The following is a 26,031-nucleotide window of genomic DNA, read 5'->3' as shown; positions in this document are numbered from 1 at the left end:
GTCGATTTTGTTTCTGGCGCGGGTATTTCGCTGTCATGGAGCGCCAACCTCTTTCTCTTTGGAAAATCTGAAATTTTTGCAGATCAACCTTGCCCGGTGGTGGCACTTTGAATTTCCGGATCTGTTCGGTGGCAGCAGATCGGAGTAGCCCGGTGGTGGCACATTGAAGTTCTTGATCTACTCGGTGGCAGCAGATTGGACTTGCCCGGTGGTGGCGTATTGGAGTTCCTGATCTGTTCGGTGGTAGCAGATCGAACTTGCCCAGTGGTGGCGTATTGGAGTTCCTGATTTGTTCGGTGGCAGCACATCAAACTTGCCCGGTGGAGGTATATTGGAGTTCTTGATCTGTTCGGTGGCAGCAGATCGGACTTGCCCGGTGGCGGTGCATTGGAGTTCCTGATCTGTTTGGTGGCAGCAGATCGGACTTGCCCAGTGGTGGCTCATTGAAGACTGATTCATCAGAGGATCAGAAATTTATCAGTCCAATATGAATAACAGTGATGAGTACTCTCTTAAGCCAGAAAAGACGTGGTCTATTATCAGGCCAGTAGATTATTTGCTCAGGGAGCAACGGTTGCTGTTAATTTTGATAGGAATCGCCATCGCATCGACTTTCTTTATCCTTCAGCGTGGTTTTTTGGCTTCTAATGTTAATGAAAATGGAAGGTTTGTGCCCAACAAACCTCATCGGGTTGTTTATGAGACGCCTGTTTCTCGGTGTGCTCAGTATCATTCGGGTTCGATGGTGAATTCGGGGGCTAAAGTACTCCTAGGTTTGAAGAGAAAGTCCCTGCGAGTTGACGTGATGGGTGGAGCTGACAGGCTCATGGCAAGAGGCGACAGTGTTATTGTTGTCGACAATTTCTTCACAGGAAGGAAGGAGAATGTTTTGCATCATTTTGGCAATCCGAGGTTTGAACATGATGTTGTGAAACCCTTATTGTTGGAGGTTGATGATGAGGGTAAGAGAACAGCCGAAACTCTGACTATGGGAGCAAATGTTGAGGTTCGGAGTGCTCGAATTTTTAATCCGCGAATGTGCCGTGATGATGGTCGGGTTGTAAATAATTTTGTTGCTCAGGCTTTGCGCAAGGAGCTTCTGACAGTCTTTGGAAATGGGAAACAGACACGGAGCTTCCAGTTCGTTTCTGATCAAGTTGAAGGCCTTATGCGACTTATGGAGGGCGAACATGTTGGTCCTTTCAATCTTGGGAATTCTGGGGAATTTACAATGTTAGAACTAGAACAGGTTGAAGAAGGAAAGGATGACTCTAACAGTGATTGGCACATTCCATTGCTAATGGGAGAAAACAGTGAGGAAGATGAAGAGCAGGAGCAGAAACAAGAAGAAGAAGTAACAGGAAATGTAATCAATAATGCAAGCCCAGAAAAGGCTGAAATAGACAGATTTGAGGTAAGTCCCCTACCAAGAAGATCAAGTAGGAATACTCGATTATCTTCTAAATTGAAAGACTATGCATTAATGTCAAAGTTGTTAAACATTGTAGAACCTGCAAATTATGAGGAAGCAAGTAAATCTGATGTATGGAGGGCTGCAATGTATGAGGAAATAGAATCAATAAACATAAATCATACTTGGGATTTGGTTGAATTTCCTGAAGGTAAAACCCTCATGGGATGCAAATGGCTGTATAAACCAAAAATAAATGCAGATGGGAGTATAGAGAAACCTGAAGCTAGACTGGTAGCAAAGGGTTACTCACAGAAAGAGAGAATAAATTTCGATGACACCTTTGCTCCTGTAGCCAAATTAAACACCATTTGAATGCTAATTTCCTTAGCAACAAAACACAAATGGCAGCTACACCAGCTAGATGTCAAGTCTGCATTTCTGAATGGTGACTTGAAGGAAGAAATTTATTTAGTACAGCCTAAAGGTTTTGTGAAAAAGGTATTTTATGGTTTAAAACAGGCACCCAAGTCGTGGCATGAGAAAATTGACTCATTTTTTGTACAGCATGGATTTCATAGGAGCTTGAATGATCCATATTTGTATACCAAGTTTAATAAACAGAGGCAAATTATTTTGATTTCTTTGTATGTAGATGATATGATTGTAACAGGGAATGCTAACAATCTGATCAAAGAAATCAAATAGCAAATGTCACAAGTGTTTGAGATGAAAGATCTCGGAAACCTTCATTATTGTTTGGGATTGGAGGTATGGAGAGACTCTGGACAAACTTTTCTTACTCAAGGGAAGTATGCCAGAAGCTTGTTGGAAAGGTTTAGAATGGAGCAGTGCAGATCAGCAGCAACACAATTACAGCAGAACTTAAAGTTGAGCAGTGACGACGGTACTAAACAGGTGGATGCTACCATGTACAGACAGCTAGTTGGTAGTTTGATATATCTAACTACAACTAGACCAGATTTGGAATATTCTGTTAATGTGTTGATCCAGTTCATGTCAAAACCACTTGAAAGTCACTGGGTCGCAGCAAAAAGTGTGTTGAGGTATCTTAGTGGTACTAGTAATTATGGCATTTTGTACACTGACACTTCTGATGTTATTCTAGCAGTTTTTTGAGATTCTGATTGGGCAGGTAACTTGGATGATCGAAGATCTATCACAGGTTACGCATTCAGCATTGGATCCGGGGTCATAGCATGTATCAGCAAAAAGCAGAGAACTGTAGCTCGGCTTCATCGAGAGAAACTAATGCCAAAAGAGATATGTGTTGAATATTGTAAAACTTGTGATAACATGGCTGATATTTTTACTAAGCCTCTTTGGCATGTAAAGTTTGAATTGTTTAGAGGGATGCTAGGAGTTCAGGATAATCCTTTCTCCATTAAGGGGGGGAGTTGAAAATAACTAATATTATTTTGTATTAATGGAGAAATGGTTACACAATTTGTAACGTATCTCCTTAGTTTAGGATTTGTTCCTAGAGTTTAGGAGTTTAGTTGCAACTTCCTGAGTTCTAGTAAAGTACTTAATGATGTAATTGCTCATTTGATGGAAGTAGAGTGTATGGAGAGATTTCTCTTTGTTTGAGTGTAGTCTCTAGGTGTAGTACTCACCTGTGAGCTGTAACTCCTTCTTTTTAATTCAAATCTGATTTTTATCTACAATTACCTGCTAGAGATTACACAAATAGTCAATTTCAAAATATTTCACAATGGATGTGGTTTGTAAAGTCAACGAAGGAGATTGTGTGGCTCATGAAAATACTCTAAGATTCCTAGGAGAAAGAGGTGAATTATACTCTTCTAGTTGACAATACTATTGCAATCAAATTTTCCAAGAATCCTATATTCCATGATCAAACCAAGCATATCTACACAAAGCACCATCTGATTCAATATCATGTAGAGGTCAAGATTATTCTTTTAAGACATTCTTCCTAAAATGATCAAACTATGGATAAATTAACCAACATGCTTGGAAGAAAAAAGTTTGAAAAGTCCATAATTATGCTTGGACTTACAAACACCCCTTTGAGTTAATTAGGGGAATGTTAGATACCTAATCCTTAGAGATTGAGGTAAATTGTAAGTATTCTTGCAAATAAAAATGTAGGAAGAAAATGAAGATTCATAGGTGGATAAGAAGAATCATTTGAAAGTCTTGGAAGATGAATGAATTTTGTAACTATGTTTGGTCTTCATAATGTATATTTGGCCACTTGTTGTATTTATATTTATTATTGTAAATCATATTTAAATGTTAGAGTCAAAAATAAAAATATGTTTTGAGTCAAAGTCCCATTGCGACTTTTAAAAGAAGAAAATTGAAATTTTGGCTCCAAGTTTGTCAAGTCGACCTTCTTCCAAGTCAAGTTGGCCCTGGGGAGAGTCACACCCATTCGACCCAGCGGATCACTATAAAAAAGAAACTCGACCTCATTCTCTCACACCAAATTCATCTCTTTCTCAAGCAAGTTTATGGGTAAGAAATGGGAGGACAATGGCTAAGAGGACGAAATAATCTTGTCTCTCTAGACTCTCCTAACTCGCACATGTGGAAGGTATTTATCTCTATCTGTAGTTCGCAGTCTAGGAAGCTTTGTTATTAGGGGGCTTAAATTGTAATTTTCCTAACCTAAACAAACAATGATATATAAAGCAAAAAAAAACTCTTAACACAGAAAATTTTAACAAACAGTACATGCTCATAAAAACTCTAAAAGTAGAACCAGCTGAGCCATTTTATTAATCAATGGAGCAAGTAAAATAGTATGGATGAATGCACCTGTGCTTGCCTCAATGGCAAGCGTGATAGAATCTAGGTGATGAGACAATGATATCAATTACAAGATAATGTCTGCTCCTCTAATGCTATGCACTGCCCAGAAAATTACACTACTAACTGGAAAGGAACTGCAAGAAACTCCACTTGCACTACTCAGAAAATGATACAAATTCATTCCCAAGCTCCTTGACCAAAACCCACAAAAACCCAGAAATGGTTTGGCCAGATTTTGACCTCCCAAAATCGACCCGCAAAGGCACTCTACAAATTTTAGCAATTTTGCATTATCTGCTACAAAGATACGGCTGAAAACCCCACCTATGGTGCTCCAAAAATTTTGAAACTTTATATCTTGGATCCTTGCCAAAAACCCAGAAAAAAAATAGAAATGGTTTGACCTGGTTTTGAACTTCCAAAAGTGACCCCCAAGAGGCCCTACCCCCTCCAAGACTGTTGAAGCACATGGCCTGCAAGTATGCCAACAAAATCCTCCTCTAATACTCTGGAAAAACAACAATCACCTGTACTAGTTTTTCCCTTTCTTCTCCCAACAAGGATCAGCCTCAATAATTGAGCTTCCACCTCCCATGTGTGCAAAGTATTCTTCCTCTGCACTACCCAGGAAGTGCGAAAATGCCACTGAATAGAATCCCTCTCTCCCAACTCCAAAATCTCACCCAAATGGAAACAAACACCCAAGCCTCCTTTCTGAAATTTCTCCTGGCTAAATCTCCTCTGAAAGATACCAAAATCACAACTCGGCTTCTCCTCACTGCGTCCTCCAAGGAATACGCACCACCTGGAGACACTGGAATACGACTGTTGGAAATCACAATGAAAACATCCTCCAAAAGAATGAAGATAAACCTCTCTAGGGTGGCACTCGAAGTCCCCCGAATAAAGGGTTGAGCTCTCCACTTGAGGAACTCTTACTAAACAGCAAGTGACTCAGCTAAGCATCTCGAGCAACCAAATAGAAATTTGATATGCCAAAGATGAATAAAATGAGGAGAGTTGTCTTCCTTCTATAGATTTCATGGACAACTTTTCTCTCAATTTTACCTCCATCATGGGCCCTCACTTAACCACCTCAATGCAATCCAAACTAGGGATTATGTATTTCCCTAGTGTGGGTGAGCCCGATGTGTAATTTAACCACAACAAAATAACTTCTCCTAAGTCTAATCTCCTAATAAAAATCAAATGGGCCCCACTATCTCAAAAATTGGCCCCAAAATGCAATAATTAGACTTGTCCAAATTAATTTAGGAAGGGACATGACAGTCCTCACCTCCCAAATGTTTCTTGTCCCCAAACAACTTCAGTGTTGGATGCTCAAGTATGTGCTCGCCCTCCCAAGTAGCATCATCATCCAGAAAGCTCCTCCAATGCACCAAAAATTGCTTGTCCTCAAGTAGTTCTTGGACAATCACCCTCTCTGACTATGGATCCCCACTCTCGCTGAAAACTTCACCAAGGTCCCAAATATGCCATTGGATCATCCCTGATCATCATACTATCCTATAATGAAGGATTCCCTTGATACTAAGATCCCAAGACAACCTGATCAACATGGAGCACCCCTTGCTCCACTCACTATCCTGCCAGATAGGGGCATTAGGACCCCTGTGTCTACTGCCAATAAGTAGAGAATCCTGATGATGTAAAACTCCATCCAAATCCTCATGAAGTTTCCCTACCTAATAGTCCGCCCCATGCACTCTAATTGTGTACCCCTGAGGATACAACTCAATCCCCATGCGAATGAAGCCTCTCCTACATCAGCACCTCCTGAAATCCTCTTATTGGCCATCCTACCATGTTTATGAAGTCTCCCACGCCATCAGAGAATCACGAAAACCTGGTGGAAAATCTGGACGACCCTCTCTTGTAGAGACCAACTCACCCCTATGGGTAGTAGAACCGCTAAGTACTGTGATGCTAGGGCCCCTTACCCAACGTAGCAAGAAACTATCTTATTGACCCTATGACACCTTGTTCATCACTAATTGTCTAGCACGCTCGTACCATAACCTCATCTTGCATAAATCTTGGCCACAATCTATGCAATGATCGAGGTTAGACCCAACCTGCCAAAGTGCCTCAATAGTTCCAGTGCCTATTTCCCCAAGGCTGGAGCCAATCCTGAGCAACAATCTACCTCGCCCTATGGTGAGGGATTTGGTGACTCCCCATGTTTCTGCCTGTGAATGAATCAGTTTTCTTGTTGTTCTGACCAGGCTCACTGAGGAGTGGAGTATCCCACCAATCCACTAGATCTCTGGATCCCATAACCATACTAGAGGTACACAACCCCAAATCCTCTCTGCCTTTTGTTGTGTTATGTTGCTAGTTGTTGGGGCCCTTTTGTGCCCCTTCTTTTCCTCCTGTAGGTATCCAATAGGTAGACACCGAGCATCAAGAACATGTGTCGTGAATATCCATCTACTTTGTGTCTTCCAAGTCACACAGTGAGATCTGCTATCCTAGCTCTTGATGATGGGCCCAGGTACTACCAGAAGCCTAGGCATCATCCTTCCAACAAGGACTACCATCCTCTACACCTCATGCTCACCTAATGCCTCGAGATTTCCAACTGAAAAAGAACCGTGTAACTCCCTTTCGGTCACCTCCCAAAGTGTGAGCCTAAGGGTGGAACATATGCTACCTCGAGAATCAACCATGCCATCCCTAAGCCTGTATTCGTCAACTCGTGCACCTACCAAGTGTCTCAACTAGAGAGTCTCCTCCTGGCTCATGACACGAGGTGTCTCATCCAACTCCCTGGGGTGGGCCTCGCAAGCCCTATTCCCTGAATGGAGAGTGTCAAGGGGTAACAAACAAACACTCTGCAACTATAAACAACACCGGAGGAGGATGGGTATGATCAAGAGTCTGTCAGAATGCTCAAGAGTAATCCTACGGCTGACCCTCTCTCTATCTCAGATCTGTTGATAACCCCCTCGAAGCCCTGTCTCCACTAAATATGGTGACCCTAGATGCTCAACAATGTTCTCATTGATCCTAGTGGGTTGCATCCAATGGTACACATATTGCCCCTATCCATAAGTCTCTTGGGAGGCAATGTTCCAAGCGCACGCTGCACCGCATCATCTGCCACTGCATACCACCAGTATGGCCACACTCATCGACATGCCACTATACGCCGCAAACTATCTTGGTACACCACTAGATACTCCCAGCTACGGCTATACCATCCTGTACCGTCATGTGTCCCACGTGTTTCACTACGCCTGTCACTCCCCACATTTACTCAATGTGATGTGAGGCACTCCCACTCCACAATGCAGTCCAACATAATACGACACACCCCCATGTGTCTCCATGCCCATCTGTAGACCACTGCTCCACGCTAGATGCTCCTACCCATCCCTGGATGTGATGACCTAATTTTTTTTCCATATGCGTTAACCTACACCCAACCTGTATCATCACCTCCACCATCACACCCCTATGCTCTCCGATGAGGGGATCTTCCCTCCAAATACTCCCTGAGGGACCCAAAAAGTGAATCTCCCTAGGTACCATTAACAATTCCATCACTACTCTGCTCCTCCATGACCCACACAATGTGAAGAGTCCCCACCTCCATACAAGGCATTGTCTGGTGGACTATCGGTGCCACCTCCTCCAACAAACTCCCGCCAGAGTATGATGATCGTCATGTGATCCCATGCACAACTTTCATATCAAGACAACCCAAGGAGTCTGCCCACAAACTAGTTGGTCATTGGTACTGGCCAAAACTCCCCTAGCGAATGTGTGTGCTCAACCGTTAGGCCAACTACACCACCACGGTCGCACTCAACCGATATATCCAGGGAATGATAGCTAGTCCCACCGAAATCTCAATGCCAATCTAGGCTCCCGGTATCCCCAGTGCATGAAATATCCTGCTGAGATTCATGTCAGTCCACTCCCATCTCCATAACCCATTGCACCGAGTTCCAACTCAGAATCTATCACCATCCAACCCCAAGAGAGGGATTGAATGTACGAACTCTCATATGTAGGACAAGCCCTCCAACCGGCGAATGTTACACCCTGCACTGCTCATGTTGCCTCATCTCATTGGCCTGGTCAACACATAAAATATGTTGAAGTGGCTCTGCCTCTCTCTCTCCAAGGTGCAAAGGAAAACTATTGACACTACAAGCCCCATCTATGTATGTCTGAAGAGGGCTACTCTGATGCTCTAAAGTGAAATTTATTGGTACCCTTAGGGAATCCAATTGTTCCCCAACGCGAGTCAGTTTGGTCGTTGACTCAGCACAAACCACTCTCATGCCCTCTAACTCCTCATTTTATTGTAGAATGGTCTCTCGTAGTATGGTGACCTTCTCTCTCAATGTTAGAATCCCCTCTTGGAACTGATGAAACGACCATGGGTATCTATCACCTACAGAATCAGTCACAACTCTAGATACCTCAACAAATATCGACGTCTCATCCATGGGTGGATCCTCCTCAACAGATGGCTCTATGTGTGTAGGCTCCATCCTCTCTAGCAAGGTGTCAACTAGGGCTATCAAAGAGGTCTCGAATAATGGTGACTCCTGTGCCACATCGGGTAGATCGATGTGCTCCTCACCATATTATGGGCTATCAACATCATGCTCAACCTCCTCCTTAGGCTCCTGATATCTGAAGCCAAGTATCCACCAGCAAAAGTGCCCCCTCGCCTCACCTTCTAACTGTCCTTGCCCTGCCTACTCCTTTTTAGGAGATCTGGTGCCCAGATTTTGTCGGCTTTCCCCACATGATGTAGATGGTTGTACTCCCATGACTTGTGCACCTCTAGTGTCTCTTTTGTAAGGACAAGGATGGATATGGTCTGACACCTTCCTCAACTAATCCAACCTCTCATCATTCTAGTGGATTCCACCCCAAAATTCTTGCATATTAAATCTCCCTTGAGCCATGGGTGGTGTATGGTGTAACCTGTCATTGTGCATACATGCCCAAATCTCCCATGATCTTACTGGTTACCCACATATGGGCCAAGATCATGCTCTGATACCACTGTAATTTTCCTAACTTAAAAAAACAATGATATATAAAGAAAAAATGATTCTCAACACAGAAAATTTTAACAAATAGTACATGCTCATAAAAACTCTAGAAGTAGAACCAACTAAGCCACTGTATTAATCAATGGAGCAAGTAAAATAGTATGGATGAATGCACCTAGGCTTGCCTCAATGGCAAGCGTGACAGAATCCAAGTGATGAGACAATGATATCAAGTACTGGAAAATGTTTTCTCCTCTAATGCTCTGCGGTGCCACAGAAAACTACGCTGCTAGTTGGAAAGGAACTACAAGAAACTCCATTTCCACTACTCGAAAATTGCTACAAATTCAAACCCAAGCTCCTTGACCAAAACCCACAAAAACCCAAAAATGGTTTAGCCTAATTTTGACCTCCCAAAATCGACCCCAAAAGGCATTGTGCAATCCCTAGTAATTCTACATTGTCTGCTGTAAAGATACAGCTAAAAACCCCACCTCCCGTGCTCCGAAAATGCTGAAACTTTATATCTGGGATCCTTGTCGAAAACCTAGAAATGTTTTGGCTTGGTCTTGACCTTCCAAAATCGACCCCCAAGAGGCCCTGTTCCCTCCAAGACTGTTGCAGCACACAACCTGCAAGTATGCCAACAAAAACCTCCTACAATACTCTGGAAAAGCAGCAATCACATCCACTAGTGTTTCCCTTGCCTCTCCTGACAAACATTAGCCTCAATAATTGATCTTCCAACTCCCACATGTGCACAATATTCTTCCTCTGCACTGCCCAGGAAGTGCGAAAACCCCATTGAATAGAATCTCTCTCTCCTAGCTCCAAAAACTCACCCAAATTGAAACAAACACCCAAGCCTCCTTTCCAGAATTTATCCTGGCCAAATCTCTTCTGAAAGGTACCAAAACCACAACTCAGCCTCTCCTCATTGCATCCTCCAGGAATACGCACCACCTGAAGACACTGGAATACGACTACTAGAAATCACAATGAAAACCTCCTCCAAAAGAATGAAGAAAAACCTCTCTAGGGTGGCACTCGAAGTCCCCCGAAGAAAGGGTTGAGCTCTCCACTTAAAGAACTCTTGCTAAATAGCAAGTGACTCAGTTAAGAAGCTCGAGCAACCAAAGAGAAATTCGATATGCCAAAGATGAATGAAATGAGGAGAGTTTCCTTCCTTATATAGATGTCGTGTAGCACTTTTCCCTCCAATTTTACCTCCATCGTGGGCCCTCGTTTAACCACCTCCATGTAAACCGAACTAGGGAGTGAGCATTTCCCTAGTATGGGTGGCCCCCATGTGTAATTTAACCACAACAAAATAACTTCTCCTTAGTCTAATCTCCTAATAAATATGAAATGGGCCCCACTATCTCCAAAATGGACCCCAAAATGCAATAATTAGTCTTGTTCCAAATTAATTTAGGAAATGACATGACATAAATTCTGGGCAGTTGCAGGGGCTGAATTTTCTGGTATTCTGGCAGTTGTCGGGTCCGAAGTTTCTGGGATTATGATTGTTGTAGGAGAACCTAATTTCTGGGTCATATCAGGTAGAGAAAAGTGCTAGATCAATTTGGGAGACTTGACTTGGAGAGTTTGACCAGGTTTGACCATATGTCTAGGTGTGTCTCTTGTTAAATACAAGAATTTCTCTATTGAAGAAGGTTGTTTGGTTTTTCCCCTTGTGGGTTTTCCCAATGTAAATCTTGTCTCTCTTTATGTATTGTGATCTCTATTGTTCTATTGTTCTTGTATCGCAGAATTTCTGAAGTGTAATTTCTCAATGATCGACTAGAAAATTAAAAGAAGATCATCATCATTAGAAGTAATTATCAGTTTTTCAGAAATACTATAAAAAATAAAAAATGAAACCAAGAGCCATCTCCTTGATGTATTTATGTATGGCTCACATTAATGCAAAATACATCCATGGAGTTATTCCTTCAACTTAACACTGCTCAATATATATGGTCCACAACGTGATCGCCAATCTTTTTGGAAAGATTTAGTAGACAAGGGACAAAGAAAATCCCTATAAATTATCCTTAACTGGGACCTAAATTTTATAACTTCATGAAGAAACAAAATGGAGCACAAATGCCAAAATAGACCCTCTTGTCGATTTCTTCTCATATTTGTTTGAACACACAAAATTAGTCAACATCAAACTTGGAAACCTTGATAGTAATTACTTGGAGTAATAGGCAGAAAGGTGAGGATTTGATTAGAAAAAGGTTCAAATACATTCACATCAAGGACTCTTTTCTTAACACTTTCCACATATAGATATATATATATATATATATATATATATATATATATATATATATATATATATATATATATATATATATATATATATATATATATATATATGGGGTTTTTACCTCTATGGGTTTTGATAGTTGGATAAGGCCCCTCAAAATCTGCCCTCCCCTTTTAAATTTAATCCTCACTGGCTTTCCCATCCCAAATATGTTCAAAAAATAACAAAAGCATGCAGACCTTTCTCAAGTTGCTAAGAGATATTATGGTGCAATTCCAAAAATTCTCATCAAAATGAACGCAGTCTCAAAGGAATTAAGCAAAGATAAATTAGGGATTCTAAAATTAGACGTTAACAAATAAAACATCAACTATCATTGTTGCATGGGAGGGTCTACACAACCATCCCTTCCACATAGGAAATTGAGGAAATTGCATCTTTTAAAGCTCAAAGGTGTACTCTCTTTCCCTAGGAAGATGCTTAATGTTGCATGAAAATATAAGTAATAACCAAAACACTGCATTTTTTCATAAACAAACCACAACCTAAAATCTCTAAACTCTATTTGGAGAATCATTTATCACAAAAGTATTGTATGCGAAAATTTTGACTCAACTAGTGATGTCAGGGTCTCCCATTACATGGCATTATACACACAACCTCAAGAGGAAACCCGGTGGATTGTGTTTTTTATTGCTTGAGAATTTCCAAATTAGATCAATGAGAACAATAAATAATTGATGGTTCTAATTATAATTAAATAATTCAAGATGGTCATACATAAGTTGCAATCAAATAAGCCTTCAAACCTTGATGGGTTTCCTATAGAATCCTTGAGGGTATTTTGAGACCTCATACAACATGATCTCTTAAAGCTAATGGCACAATGAAGATGAAATCATTGAATACCTTGTGCTTTCAACTCAACTTTATTAAATACCATATCAAAAGTAAACAATTATTCTCTATTTGATCATTTCCACCCTATTCATTTTGCAATTTCATCCACAAAATATTTTTCAATATCATTGCTCATTGACTCAAGTGATCCCTCTCCACCCATATATTTGAAGAACAGATTAGATTCCTCCATGGAAAGGACATTTAAGATTCCATTCTATCAACGTAGGAGATCCTCCACACTACTAAGACCTTCAATAAAAGAGCTTTAATCATCAAAATAAACTTATCCAAAGCTTTCCACATATTGAATTGGCTATGTTTGTGAATGATCCTCATTCAAGTTGGGTTTTCCTAGCCCTTCATTTTTCAGATTGAAACTTTCATTACTTCACCATCCTTCACCATCCTTATTAACAACTCTACATCTTCTTTTTTCCTAGCTACACAAGGCCTCCAACGAGGCAGCCCTCTCTCTCCACTTCACTTATTGATCATTGCTTGGGGCCTAAGTTGGCTCATTAAGGTAGAATTTAGTGAAGGAGATATGAAGGGGATCAAGATATTTGACTCAATCCATCTCTCCCATCATATGTTTGTTGATGAACTGAATTGTTTGGTAATGGATTTATTTTAGAAGCCAAAAGGTACTCTAGAATTCTAGATTTTATTTTGTAAAATCAAATCATTTGATTTAGTGACATTATACAATTTTAGAAGGACATGATCACTCAGCTTCTTTTCTTTATTGTCCAGTATTTTGAGATGATGCTAACCTATTTGGGATTTCACCTAAAATCTAATAGCTAAGGATTCAAGCATTGGTCTTGGATTGTGAAGAAGGTCACAGTTATGATAAATCATTGGAGCCATCTATGGATCTCTAGGGTAGGCAGTATAGTGTTGATCACAAGATGGTATTGGTTTCTTGGGAAGTATAATCTTATCTCAAGGATATAGGAGGTTGGGGAATCAAACATTCAGACATATTTTCCAAAGCACTTGGCAGTAGTGGGAGAAATTATTGATAGTGAAGAGTTGGTTAGATCATCCTTTAGTGGTTTTCCTATAAAATGGGATGTCTTTGTTGATGGGATTGTTGCACGAGGAAATATTTGAGGTTGGGAGAGATTGTAGTATTAGGAAGAGAGAAGGAGAGGTTTCAAAATTGTAGGCCAACATGCTGGTGGGGATGATGAGAAGAATGTTGCTCTTACTACAAATGGAAAAGGTAAAGTAAAGAGAAGTGGGGGATTTTCTTCTATAAAAGACATGAACAAAGTGAAATGATTTGTGTCACAACATTGGTCACTATGTGAGCCAGTTTCCATACAAGAAGAAGAAGAAGAAAGAGGAACATGTAACAGCAACAACATCAACTGAGAGTGATGACTTTGCAAAGAAAATTGAGAGAGAGTTTTCTCTTTTCACATGTATTTTGGGGAGTCGCACTACTATGTATGAGGATAATGGGTTATGGCTAGTGGATAGTAAAGCATACAATCACATGATGGGGATGAGGTCGGTGTTCTGCATCATTTCAAAGACAGGCTCATACTACCTTGTGATTTGTGGAGCTAGCACTACACATGTAGTAACATGGGATGGATTTATTAGATTCCAACTAGAGTAGGGAGGATTTCTGGAGGTGACATGGATGTTATTTGTTCCAAGGCTAATGGTACACTTTCTCTCAGTAACAATGTTGAAGGATGATAATTAAAGAATTTTGTTCTGGGATGGACAAGCGCTTCTATGTTCAGAGGGAGAAACCTTGGATATAGTAGTAGTGCTTGGCATTAGATAGGGGCAATCATACAAGTTGCTTGGACAACCTCATGTGGGTGTATCCAAGGGGATCTTGGAGACAAAATCGGTGTCAAATACTAAGAGGGGGCATGTGAATATGAAGGGTGATTCTTCAGGTACTGCCAAGAGACTCGATATGATATGACATTGATATATGCTTGGGAGTGTGATATGACTCCCTAGAACATGGTTGGTTGTGACAAGTTCTTAGCTCATGTTTCAAGTCAAGTAGCAGGACAGGGTTCAAGGTTAGAGGGAACAACTATAGGTACTCATATGGGCTTGGAGACAGATCTAAGTGCAAGAGGTTCTTCTAGAAGTACCTCCCTCGCTAAAAAGGAGTGTTGTAGTTTGTATCTCAAGCAAGTACTTTTGCATAGGCCATGTGTCTAGGCGTGCAGAAGTCACCCACATCTCCTAAGAACACTTGCTCTTGATTGAGCAATTTTTTGATCTAGCTTAGACTAACTTAGGAAAAAACACATACTAATATGTTGGCTTATTAAGCTAAAATAAAAATTAGGAAATGTAAAGTAATTTACTTTAGTGAATAAGTTTTAATCTTAGTCATCGATCTCAAGTGAGGCGAGATCTAATTTAAACCGTTAATCACTTTGAGATTAGGGTTAGTGTTAAGGTTAGGGTTTTGGCTCAATGTAAAGTTATAAAATCAAGGTTAAGGTGAGGAGAAGACACACAACAATAGCACAAGGTCGAGAATGGCATCTTAGTGAGCGTGTGTTGGGTCTAAGAGAGCGCAAAAGGGTTGGAGACCTAGAACTACAAGAGAGAACAGATTTTCTGGATCAAATCTAACATATTGTAATATGTAATTTCTCAATTGGGCCATTATCCTAGCACAGGAGCTCAAGTAAGTTCTAAGTTTCTATTAATGAATAATTGATTTTTTGGGCTAAAATCTAGTTTTGATTATGTGATTTAATTCGTAATTTTCTTTCATTGAATATTATGTGTTAGGTACCTAATTGTGTATTTGTTCAATAATTTGTTGCTTGGAATTACATGTTGGGTGTTGGGATTGCATAAAATCTAACACTCATAGTTAGGGGAACTTGGAAATTGATTAATAGGAAAGGGCTTTGGCATGAAATTCTATGCTACAAATACATTTCTCCCACTCCTTTGGAGGACTAGTTGTGAAACCCTTGCAAGAAGCATGAAGTGGGTGCAATGTTTTGGAAAACCATAACTCAATTAGCTCATATCATCACGGATTATCTCTATTGGAAGTTAGGAAATGGAACAAAGGTTAGAATAGGATCAAAAATGGGAGCAAGGTAAGACCAAGGTTACATTATGCCTTTTTAGTTATTGAAGACACTAAGAAATCAAAATATGATCAATCTTAATCAAGTGACAATAGGCCAAGGTACTCCCCAACAAAGATTATTAATGACATAGAAGTTTGGATCACAGGGGATAGAATGATAACAATGGGAAAAATTTGTCAATGTACTATCTTAAGTTGGAACCACTTTGAAAGAGGAAGACAATGTAATATGGGGAGTGAGTCTGACAAACAAAAGTTACAATTTTTGTCTAAGTTATCAATCACGATTCCCTATAAACATAACAACAGCCTCCCACCAATGGTGAACTAAACTTTGGTAACTCTTGACTTACCTGAATACCATAGTACATGGTAATCAAGGGTGCAATCCCACCCCAAACATGCTTAGATTCCCTGCCAACATAACAACAACCACCCAATAGTGGTCAACTAAACTTTGGGAACTCTCAACTCACCCCAAGAACATAAGTAAATGGTAATCAAGGGTGCAACTCAATCTAGATATGCTTAGAAGGAGAGGATGGACAAGTCCCAACACATGCACTCTTAAAGGAATATCACGAAAGCATGAAATCACTTTTTGATTCATTGTTATCTCCATAGTTTTAAAACTTCGAGTCGGATTCAGAACCGGTTGAGGGTCAACTTTGACTCGGTATCAACTCAGCCTAGTTGATTTCAATGACTCATTGTTTGTAAAAAATACATTAAATATTTTTTTTTATGAAAAACATATCTTTAAAGATTTTCATTCATGTTTCCAAACTCAAAGCATTAGAATATAGAGAGAAGACAACATATGATCAAAGTATGCGTATGAATATATCTATTATATCAAAATGGCACCCAGTGCAATTTCCAATACATGTATATATAGAGATCAAAACAAAAACACATAACGAAGGAGGCTCTAAATTGCATCTATAACAAAACATCACTAGTCACTATTGTTAAAAAATCCAACATCATATGGCTCAAACTCTAAATCGGAGTCAGAAGAGGAAACCCATGGCTCCTCCTCTTCATCAACATCTCCAACTGCAACTATAGAAGTAGTAGCACTAGCAGCAGTTGCACGCTGAGATAGACAAGATATGTTCCTGCGTTGTGGATGAGTAGAGGAAGTGCCTGCAACTAGAGGACTAGGGGATGGGCCTAGTATTAGTGGATCTAAATTTAACTGAACATTCTGTTGTAATGCCTCCATCTCTAAATCCAAATCAAGGTCAAACTCCATTGGTTGACTCTCCACTACCCAATCTGATGATGGACCAATATCTTTCAACACAATGTGATCTGTATCAGGGCTTTTGTTCACCAATTGGTTGCGTCTTAGCTAGGGGTTGTATTGGATGTAGACTAGATCATTTAACCGTTTTTGTTCCAAACAGTTTCTCTTCTCTGTGTGGATCCTCTCAAATACAAGCCAATTGCGCTCACACCTAGAAGCACTGCAAGTTTGACTCAAAATACGGATTGCAAACTTTTGCAATTGAGGACAATGGCTACCAAATGCCTCCCATCATTGTGCTGTAAAAAAAATAGTTGTGTAATGAGTTAGATCAACAAATTATATCCAACTTTAAAATTATAAACAATTTAACAAAAAAGAATTTGAAAATTGAAATTGCTTACCTAGCTCATCTGCTTCCCTTGCAATCCTTGTTAGGTTTTTGCCAAAGGTACTTGTGGCTCTACTAAAACAAGTGATGTGTCAGTGTATCTCCAGTTTCTCACTCCCCATAGGACCATGCACTCAATGCACTGAATCAATCCATCTCTAACCTCCCCAATCAAATCTTTTGCCTCCAAAGCTTTATAATGATACCTTGGGTTCAGGAAAAACCCATCTGCATGTATAGGGCGATGGAGTTGATTTTTCCATCTTTGATAAATGATTTCCCAAATGGGCCCATACTTAGCCACTTTATCCTTGTATGTTGCCTTTATTTTATCCTTTTCTTGATCCATAGCCTCATAAATGAAACCCATAGCCAATCTTCCCCATCCACCAACTGCAACACCTTAACTAGTGGCTCAACAACCTTCACAATCTTTGTTGCATTTTTCCAAAATATTTATTCATTAACTTTCTTTCTCACATCTTTGTCATCTAGTTTGTGAGCCCATTGACATTCATTCCATTCATCACTCGAAAACATTCTCTGCAAGTTTCTATGTTGGGAAATCATAGATTGGAATGTCAACAAATGAGCTGCAAATCTAGTGATGGTAGGCCTAACAAGATCCTTGCCCCTTGTGTTTTTCCTCATCAAGTTCAAAATCCATGAGTGATTGTAGACATACTTTGTTATGCTTTTGGCATGCTCTACAGTGTTCTTGATCCAATCTATTTTACCAATATCCTCAAGCATGAGGTGTATGCAATGTGCAGCACATGGGATCCAAAGGATGGTTTTGTGGTTTTCCTCTAACATTTTAGCAACAAGAACATAGTTATAGGCGTTACTTGCGTTGATCTGAACAACATTATCCACCCCCACTTGTTCAACAACCTCATCCAAACGTTGAAACAAGAAGTGTGCATCTTTCACCTTATCAGATGCATCAACTAATTATAGAAACATGGTTCCTTGTGGGCAAAAGATAAGAAAATTTATGATGGTACGGTTCCTTTGATCAATCCATTCATCTAACATGATAGTACATCATGTTTTCACCCATGAGATTTTGAAATATTTCAAATATTCATCAATGGACACAACCTCTTTTTGCAAAAAAGATCCTCTTAACTCATGCAAAGTATGGTCTTTAAAGCCCTTTCTAGCAACAAATATGGCATCAAACATGGGTTCATAATATGGTGAACAAGAAGCATTAAGGGGGATATTAGCATCATACCAGCATCTAGCTATGTAATCACCAGCAGTTTCTCTTAATTCTTTCTTCCAATGGTCATCCAAAGTAGGTTGCATTTGACCTCTATTAGCTTGGTGACCATGTGTACTATGAAAGAGAGAGGAAGGTGTGACTGTGAAATAACTTTTGATATCACCCTTCTTTTTAATTTTACCCTTACCCTTTTCTTAAATAGACTCCATCCAAAGAGGGAGGAACATAGTGAAAGGGGTTGGGTGCATTAGTGCAAGGGATAGATGAAGAGCCCTCATAATCAAAATTGGAGTTGGCAACCATCATGTGGTGTATACTCCTCTTCGTCCCTATTTCAGCCTCTCTATTTCTTTTTGCCTAGTCTTTTCTTCTTCAAACTTCTCAAATTTTTCTAGCAACTCCTTCCCAATATCCCCAATTTGTTATGTTGGTGCTACACATGGAACAATTTGGCCTCTAATACCAACCAAGTGTTGTTTCAACCTATGAATGCTCCATCCACCTGTTAGCTACCTATACCAATAGGTTTCATATTTCATGATGGCTATAGAAGTTCCAAATATGCTCTGCTTTGATTATGCAAAGATCCCATATTTCCAAAGGAGTACAAGGTGTGTAAATAGCTTAATGGTTCCAAATTTTGATGGATGATTCAACAGTATAATCTGGATCATGCCATGTTTGAATTTTCTGTTGTAGAATAGAGAAAGAAGTCTGTCCAAACTGTCTAATCTTGGCAGACAAAGTAGTTCAGGTAGAGAAAAGAAGGCTCCCAACAGCTTAATCTGGGACCTTGGAAGAAATAAGGGCAGAAGTAGATAGAAAACAAAAGAAAAAAGCCAAAGAAAAGAAAAGGCAAGCAAGGGTCTGCAAGTCCAAATGCACCCTCCAAGAAGGAATAAAAAATGCTAGGCAAAGTAGCTGGGTAAGTAGATGGGGTTGCAGAAGTGGTATTCATTTCCAGAGTGAATCTTGCTGGTTCAGATAAGAGAACAAGGCAAAGGAGCATGTCTAATTCCCCAAATCCCCTTCCATTCCTATTACTAACATCCCTTCATCCATGGAGAGTTATGAAAAATCTGAAGTGTTATGATGGTTCTTATGACTCTAAAAGCCACATTTCCTATGTAAAAATTCTTTTCATTTTGATCTACTCCCTAAACTAAGTTAGTCTCAAACAAACTTAGTATTTTCTCCCTTCACTCATTTCCCCCATATTAACTCTAACTTTACTATGTAAATCCCCTATATTACCTTTCCCCTACTAGTATTAACACCATGGTGTATAAACCCCAAATTTTGTATAAATACCCCTCCCCTTGGCATTATAGCCAATAAGTTCTGTGTCAGGGATCAAATGACACCTGGTCATCTTGATGAACCTAAATCTAACCCCCTCCCCTCTTCTGAAGTCATTTGGCCCCTTAGAAAACTTCATTTGCCAAAAGAGCCTCATAAATGACCTTGTTTTACCCATACCCGCTTCATTTGCAAAAATAACCCAAAATACCCACTTTGTTCTCTTATCCAAAGTATTGGGGCTGTCTAATTGCGCATCGGAAAACCTTACAAAACCCCTTTATCCATGAAACCCCTTTGAAACTACCAAAAAACCCCGAAAAACCCACTTTCCGCTGCTTAAACCAAAGTTTGCGCATATATTCAATTTTTCGGAATATATTGAAAAGACATTAAAAAATATATATTTATTCCTCCGCCCGTGGCCGTATCGACCTACCATGTCATTATCCCGTCCACCGTCGGATCAGATCCAAGAGATCCGACGGTCCTTATGGATGTCGGAGCGGTTCCCGTGACAGAGGTTTAGCGCCCGAGAAAGTGACGTTGCGTTACGTCAGGGTGCGGCCACGCGTCGCCCATTGAGAGCTCTCGGAGCAATCTCTGACAAGTGCGGGGCCGTATCATAACCGCCCCGAGAAATCGCAACTGTTAGGGCTAAACCGTAACCGTTAGGTCATTCACCGCCCGGTTTGCGGGTCCAGCGCCATCCCCACGACATCACCGTACCTGCCACCGCATCACACTTTTGTCCGCATCTGTGCCAACGTGCCTGCCACCTCATTACCCCGTGGACCAATGGCTGCCCGCCACCTCGTCCGATGACGTCATGCTGACGTCATCCGAGGCTGACCCCACCCTATGACGTCATGCTGACGTCATCACAGAAAAAGCGCCAAATTGCAAAAGGTCCATATTTTAGCCAAAAAACGCGTTTTTTCATACTCTTCGCTCATTTGCTATTATTTCCTCTGCATGCTATTTCACGTCCTGAACTGCGCCACCTGCGGGAAACGACCTGAAGATCTCCAGAGCAACAATTCCACCCACAGTTACGACCTCTGTTCGCGGTTAGCCAGGTTCCCCTCTCATACAAAAAACAACTTGGAGCAGCTGCCTCGTCCTCAACAACGCACCATCAAGCTGCCATCAATCCTCCACAGACAGTCAACAAAGGCAAAGAAAAGCAGGTGGAACAGCCACCTCCTATGACCGAAGAGAAAATGGAAACCCTAATGCAACAACAAGAAGAAATGGAGCAGCAGGGAGAAGGGCAGCAGCAAGAGGAGCAGCAACAACAACAAGAACAAAGGCAGGAACAGCCTGCCCAGCAAAAGCAAACAGCGGAAGCCCCTAAATCCACTAAACAAACTGAGCCTCCAAGGCAAGAAGTTTCACCTGATGCAACAATACTTCAGACTCCACAAAAGGAGGACACAAGCAGGAAAAGGGACAGAGAAACTCCCCTTACAACATCAGCAACTCATGGGGAGAAGAGGCAGAGAATCAATCCTCTTTCAGAGGAAGAGATACCAATAAGGCAGCCTCTGGGTATGGTCCCACCCAGCAGGGAAACATCAGCAAGTTCCTTTCAACAGGAACAGGATAGAGCAATGGGAGGAGAAGTGAGTTCCTCTAGGCAGCAAAGGGAAGGTGGGCCTAGTATTAAACAACAGTTCATCGATATTAAAATGAGAAATGAGCCCATCAAGAGACAACTGTACAACCATCTGCTAAACTTGGCTCCCACCAATCAGCAAAGACTCATGTCTGCATATGATGTGCAGGAAGGCAAAATGATCATGAGTCATTTCATGCCAACAGCAGCACAGCCCCAATCTGCCTCTGATTATTTGAGGACTAACTTGCAAGTCCTTGCCAAGGATATCCACCCAATGGACAAGATAGAACTGCACAAGCAAACGGGTGAGATGGTCTATGCTTCCCTGGCAGACCAAACCTTGGATAACTATAAGCTGCAAAATAGCCTTAACAATACAGCCTCTCAACTGGAGTTGGAGAGGGCATCATCCCAGGCAAAGGACAACAGAATAAGGTCCTTGGAAGACATAATCATTGAGATTGGACATGATCCCAAAGATATCAAAGGGATACAAGAGGTATTGAAGTTGAGGGATGCTGACATGGCAGCCTTGAGGAGAAAGATCAAACTCCCTACCACAATCCACCCTCAAACAGATGAGGTGGCCCAGCAAAGGCATGATCAAGAGGCCACGACCCTGTTGATATCTCTATACAAGGAGCTAATCCGGACTCAAGACAAACTAGGAGAATCTGAGGCTGCAAAGGCAGCACTACAGGCAGCACTGAAGCAAAGAGAAGAGGGTCAAACCTCCCAGCCTCCCCCTGAAATAATCAATCTTGAGGAAGCTCCTCCAACAACTGCCCCTCCTCCCCAGCAAACAGGGCCTACAGCACCAACTACATCAACAACTGCACCAACAACAGAGCAGACTCATAGTCTGGATATGCAGAAGCTCCAAAATGAAATTCAAGTCCTGGAAGCTCAAATGTTGGAGCTCAATTCAGCCAAAGAATCTTTGGCTAAAGTAAATGAGAGATATGATAAGAGCAAACAGAATGCAGCTGAAAAGGAACGAGAAATAAAAGCTTTAAAGAAGAGGATAACTGAGCTTGAGAAGGAGCTCACACTAGAAAAGGTGACAGCAGAGCTAAAAGCAGTCCTTTGGGCCAATATTGGCCGGTCTATCACCAATCAGTGGCAGTACATTGAGACTATAGATGAACAATCAGTACTCATTGCAAAGGCAAACAGGGAAATACACAGAGCTAGAGCAAGCCTTGGCAACATGCCTGATGCTGCCACCAGAATGATCAATATTTTAAATAACAGGACAAGCTCTCAACTGGCCACCATGGGAATTGCTCACAGGACTGAGACAATCTCAATGGTTAAAAGGGTCCTGACACTACGAAACCTGGTTGGAACATTGGAAAGAAGAACCCAGGATATGCAGACTGAAATCAACAAGTTCATGGACAGATTTCAAGCATTACAGAACAGAGGCTTCCCTAGCATATTAAGCAGTGTAGGAAGACTGCTTACCCTTGAAAACTACACTAAGAGGGTTGATGCCTATGCTGCAGGACAAATTGCAAGACAGCCCAGCACTTCAGCAAAATCAGGGCCAGCATCAGGGCAAACTTTATACAATAGGGTGGACAACCTATTTTTTATTATGAATGAGATCAATCATCTGTTCGATGTGCCTCCAAACTTTTTTAAGTATACAGAAGCAGATGAAACCATAGAGGCAATTGTGAATCACCAGTTTCCCACACAGGAAGTCTGGAAGAATTTGACACAGATAATATTATCAAGCCAGAACCTGTAAATGTTAATGTTTTCCAGTTTATAAGTAAGTCATACACAGGCAGAATTTTGATAGATAAGCATACAGAGCAAAGATGAAAGGCTGAGCCAACTCAGCAGGGCTATTCGGTCACTACAGCAGCAATCACAGTTACAGATGGCAAACCCGAGAAAATACAGCGCAGCAAGAAATAAAGACGCGTTATTCAGCATTAAAGCAAAGCGGCTCAACCGACTCAATGACCTCCAAAGGTCAAATTATCCTCTGACAGACATAAAGAGCATTTATGCTGCATTCAAAGTTGCAATAACTTCTTTTCTACTTTCTGTACCAATCTATGAAGATATTTTCTCTCTCAGATGACTCGATGCCTGAGATATTTTGTATGAACATTCCTATAAAGTCCCCTTCGCTTGAGCTTGCAAGGGTTGTTGTTGATTTCTCCTGAAGAAGTTCTTATGTTGTAATCCTTTCAGAAGTTAATAAAGAAAGTGATGGAATTTCTCGGATTTCTGAAGTGTTGAATGCGTACTGGTGTCTGTTGGAAACTGCTGGATTCCTGTGTATTTCGCCATACAATAAGTCTCTGTAACTCTCTCTGTTATGTATTTTGTTTGTTAAAATCCATATGTCATCTCACTTTAAATATCTAGCAACAAGGAAAAAGAATAACTTTCAGGATTTATTCAATGAATACCCTGAGTTCAATCCGCGTTGTTAATGAATGTTTTCTTCAGATGCAATCTTGATAAGTGTAATTCTTAATTGCTGCACTTTCAGAATACATCTTTCACAGTAGCCTTTGTCACAGGAATTCAAGTTTGCTCCTGTGCAGCGTGTTACACTTTCACCTCACCAGCTTAATAGAAAATTCTTAATTGCTTTCTATTGGTTGACATACATCACCATTTAAGCTAAGTTTGTTTGTCTAAAATACAAAATAGGCCCTGCAGTTTGAACACCACCAATCCTGCATATCAAATCATTTCACAATTCCAGACTCCATTGCCCAATGGTATTTCACTCCTCAAACACTACACTGTAAGACCTGAAAGAAGTCCTTCAACCAAAACATAAACCAAAACCTGAGCATAATACCTAGCCTAAAACAACATCATAACAGAGACAAATCATAAAGAGAGAGCCCTCTCTGATTACAGTTTGGCTAGAAACTGTGATCCAAAGATTGGTTAGTGGTTACCCCGGCCGTATTCCCTAGGGAGTCATAGGGAACAACCTGGGTGTTAACATAATTGGCGACTCCACTGGGGATGCTTGAGTTTTTTCAATTACCATATATTTTCATAGCTACTATCAAGCCTGAAATCAGCCAAGAGGCCTTTAATCTGTTTCTGTATCACATTAACAGCTTTGAGGAGGAGCTTGTTTAGGGAATCTTCATCTTAGCTCTGAGAATATATAGCCATTCTAAAATCTCCATTCAGTCCTTGCAGATATAAAAACTTCCTACAAAATCCCAAAAAACAGGTTGGAAGCTGGCTCCTAAGAAAAATCCACGGCACACTAGGGCAAATCCTGACCCTAATCCACCCATCATTGTTGATAATCCAAATACCATCCCTAGAAATATTAGGAGGCAGCAAAGGCAGGAGCAACCTGCTGATTTGACCTCAGAGTCAGATCATCCCAGCCTCATCCCTACTCCATGCAAGGTCCTTTTCCGGTCCACCCCTAGTTCCCCTAGCTCACCGTCCACATCTCAAACTCCTCCTCTCACATCCTCATCCACTGCTCATATCCCCTTGACCAACACTCTAGGTTCATCCTCACTTGTCACCCCTATCGTACCCGCTGTTCCTATTATCCCAGCTGCCCCTGTTAATCCTCTAAATCCTGTAAATATGGCTAACAGATATGCACCCTTGCAGATACCAGCTAATGCTGCAGCTTTACCTCAAGATTACCAAAGAAAAATCTCATATTTTGACTCCAATGGCTCTCTAACAGCTGTCCAGCATGCGAAGAAGATGCAAGACCATTTTGAGACCTATGAAATAGATGATGACAGTGTCAGAATGAGGATGTTTGTTCAAAGCCTAACCGGGGATGTAAGAACTTGGTTTAGATCCCTGAATGCAAACTCCATTACAACTCCTGATGAACTGTATCAAGCCTTTACTACTAGATGGGAAAAGAAGAAGGATCCTCTGCACATACTCGGTGAATATGAAACAATCAAGAGAGGTCCTCAAGAGACCATTCTGGAGTATTGTGCTAGATTCAACAATGTGTACAATGCAATACCACAAAACCTAAGACCTCCTCCTGATTTGGCCTTGTACAAATTCCCTGATGGATTTGATCCTGACATGGCATATCAGTTGAAGGAAAGAGAACCTGAAACCCTTGAAGACGCTCAAAAGGCTGCTGTCACAGTGGAAGCAAACCTGATTGCCAAAAGAAACAGGGAAAGGTTGGAAAAGAGAAATATATACAAAGAAGAACCTACAGCCTTTGACCAAAAACTTGATGCAATACTTAATGGTATGAAAAGGTTGGGTGATAGGGTAGAATCAGTTGAGAGAAAAGCATCATGGGAAGCACCACAAAACAATCCTCCTAGGAATCCAAATTTTAGGAGAAATCCAAACCCAAACATTGGCAAGCCCAGTGCTGACCAGGACATAAGACCCCATTTCCAAGAAAATTATGCAGAAACTTCCACATCAGCTGAGCCCAATGAAGATCCTGAGATTAATTTAATGGGTCTAGATGGTGAAAGTCAAGTTTTCTTAACACAAGAGGATCATGAGGATGATGAAATCAAACTATTCCAAACTAAATCAGGTGAATCCTTTGACTTCAAACAAGGCTATGACACTGCTGTTTATGAAGTCCATAAATAATACAAGCTGAGGAGCAGAACTGTGAATGTTAACCAGCCTGAAAAGAAAAAGGATAATCAGCAGCCCGAAGGAGTCACAGGCACAGAACCTAATGACAAAATAAAT

General features: G+C 40.8%; 1 pseudogene; it reads left to right on the top strand.

Moving 5' to 3' along the window:
- Window positions 1-487: 487 nt before the first annotated feature.
- LOC149191629 (UDP-glucuronic acid decarboxylase 2 pseudogene) lies at window positions 488-10,778 on the top strand (annotated as a pseudogene).
- Window positions 10,779-26,031: the final 15,253 nt, after the last annotated feature.

The sequence above is a fragment of the Pinus tabuliformis genome, chromosome 2_2 (genome assembly GCF_031772625.1).
Source record: "Pinus tabuliformis cultivar Carrire ecotype Pingquan chromosome 2_2, CPIR1, whole genome shotgun sequence".
Taxonomy (NCBI): domain Eukaryota; kingdom Viridiplantae; phylum Streptophyta; class Pinopsida; order Pinales; family Pinaceae; genus Pinus; species Pinus tabuliformis.
This window is presented reverse-complemented; position numbering and strand designations above follow the sequence as displayed.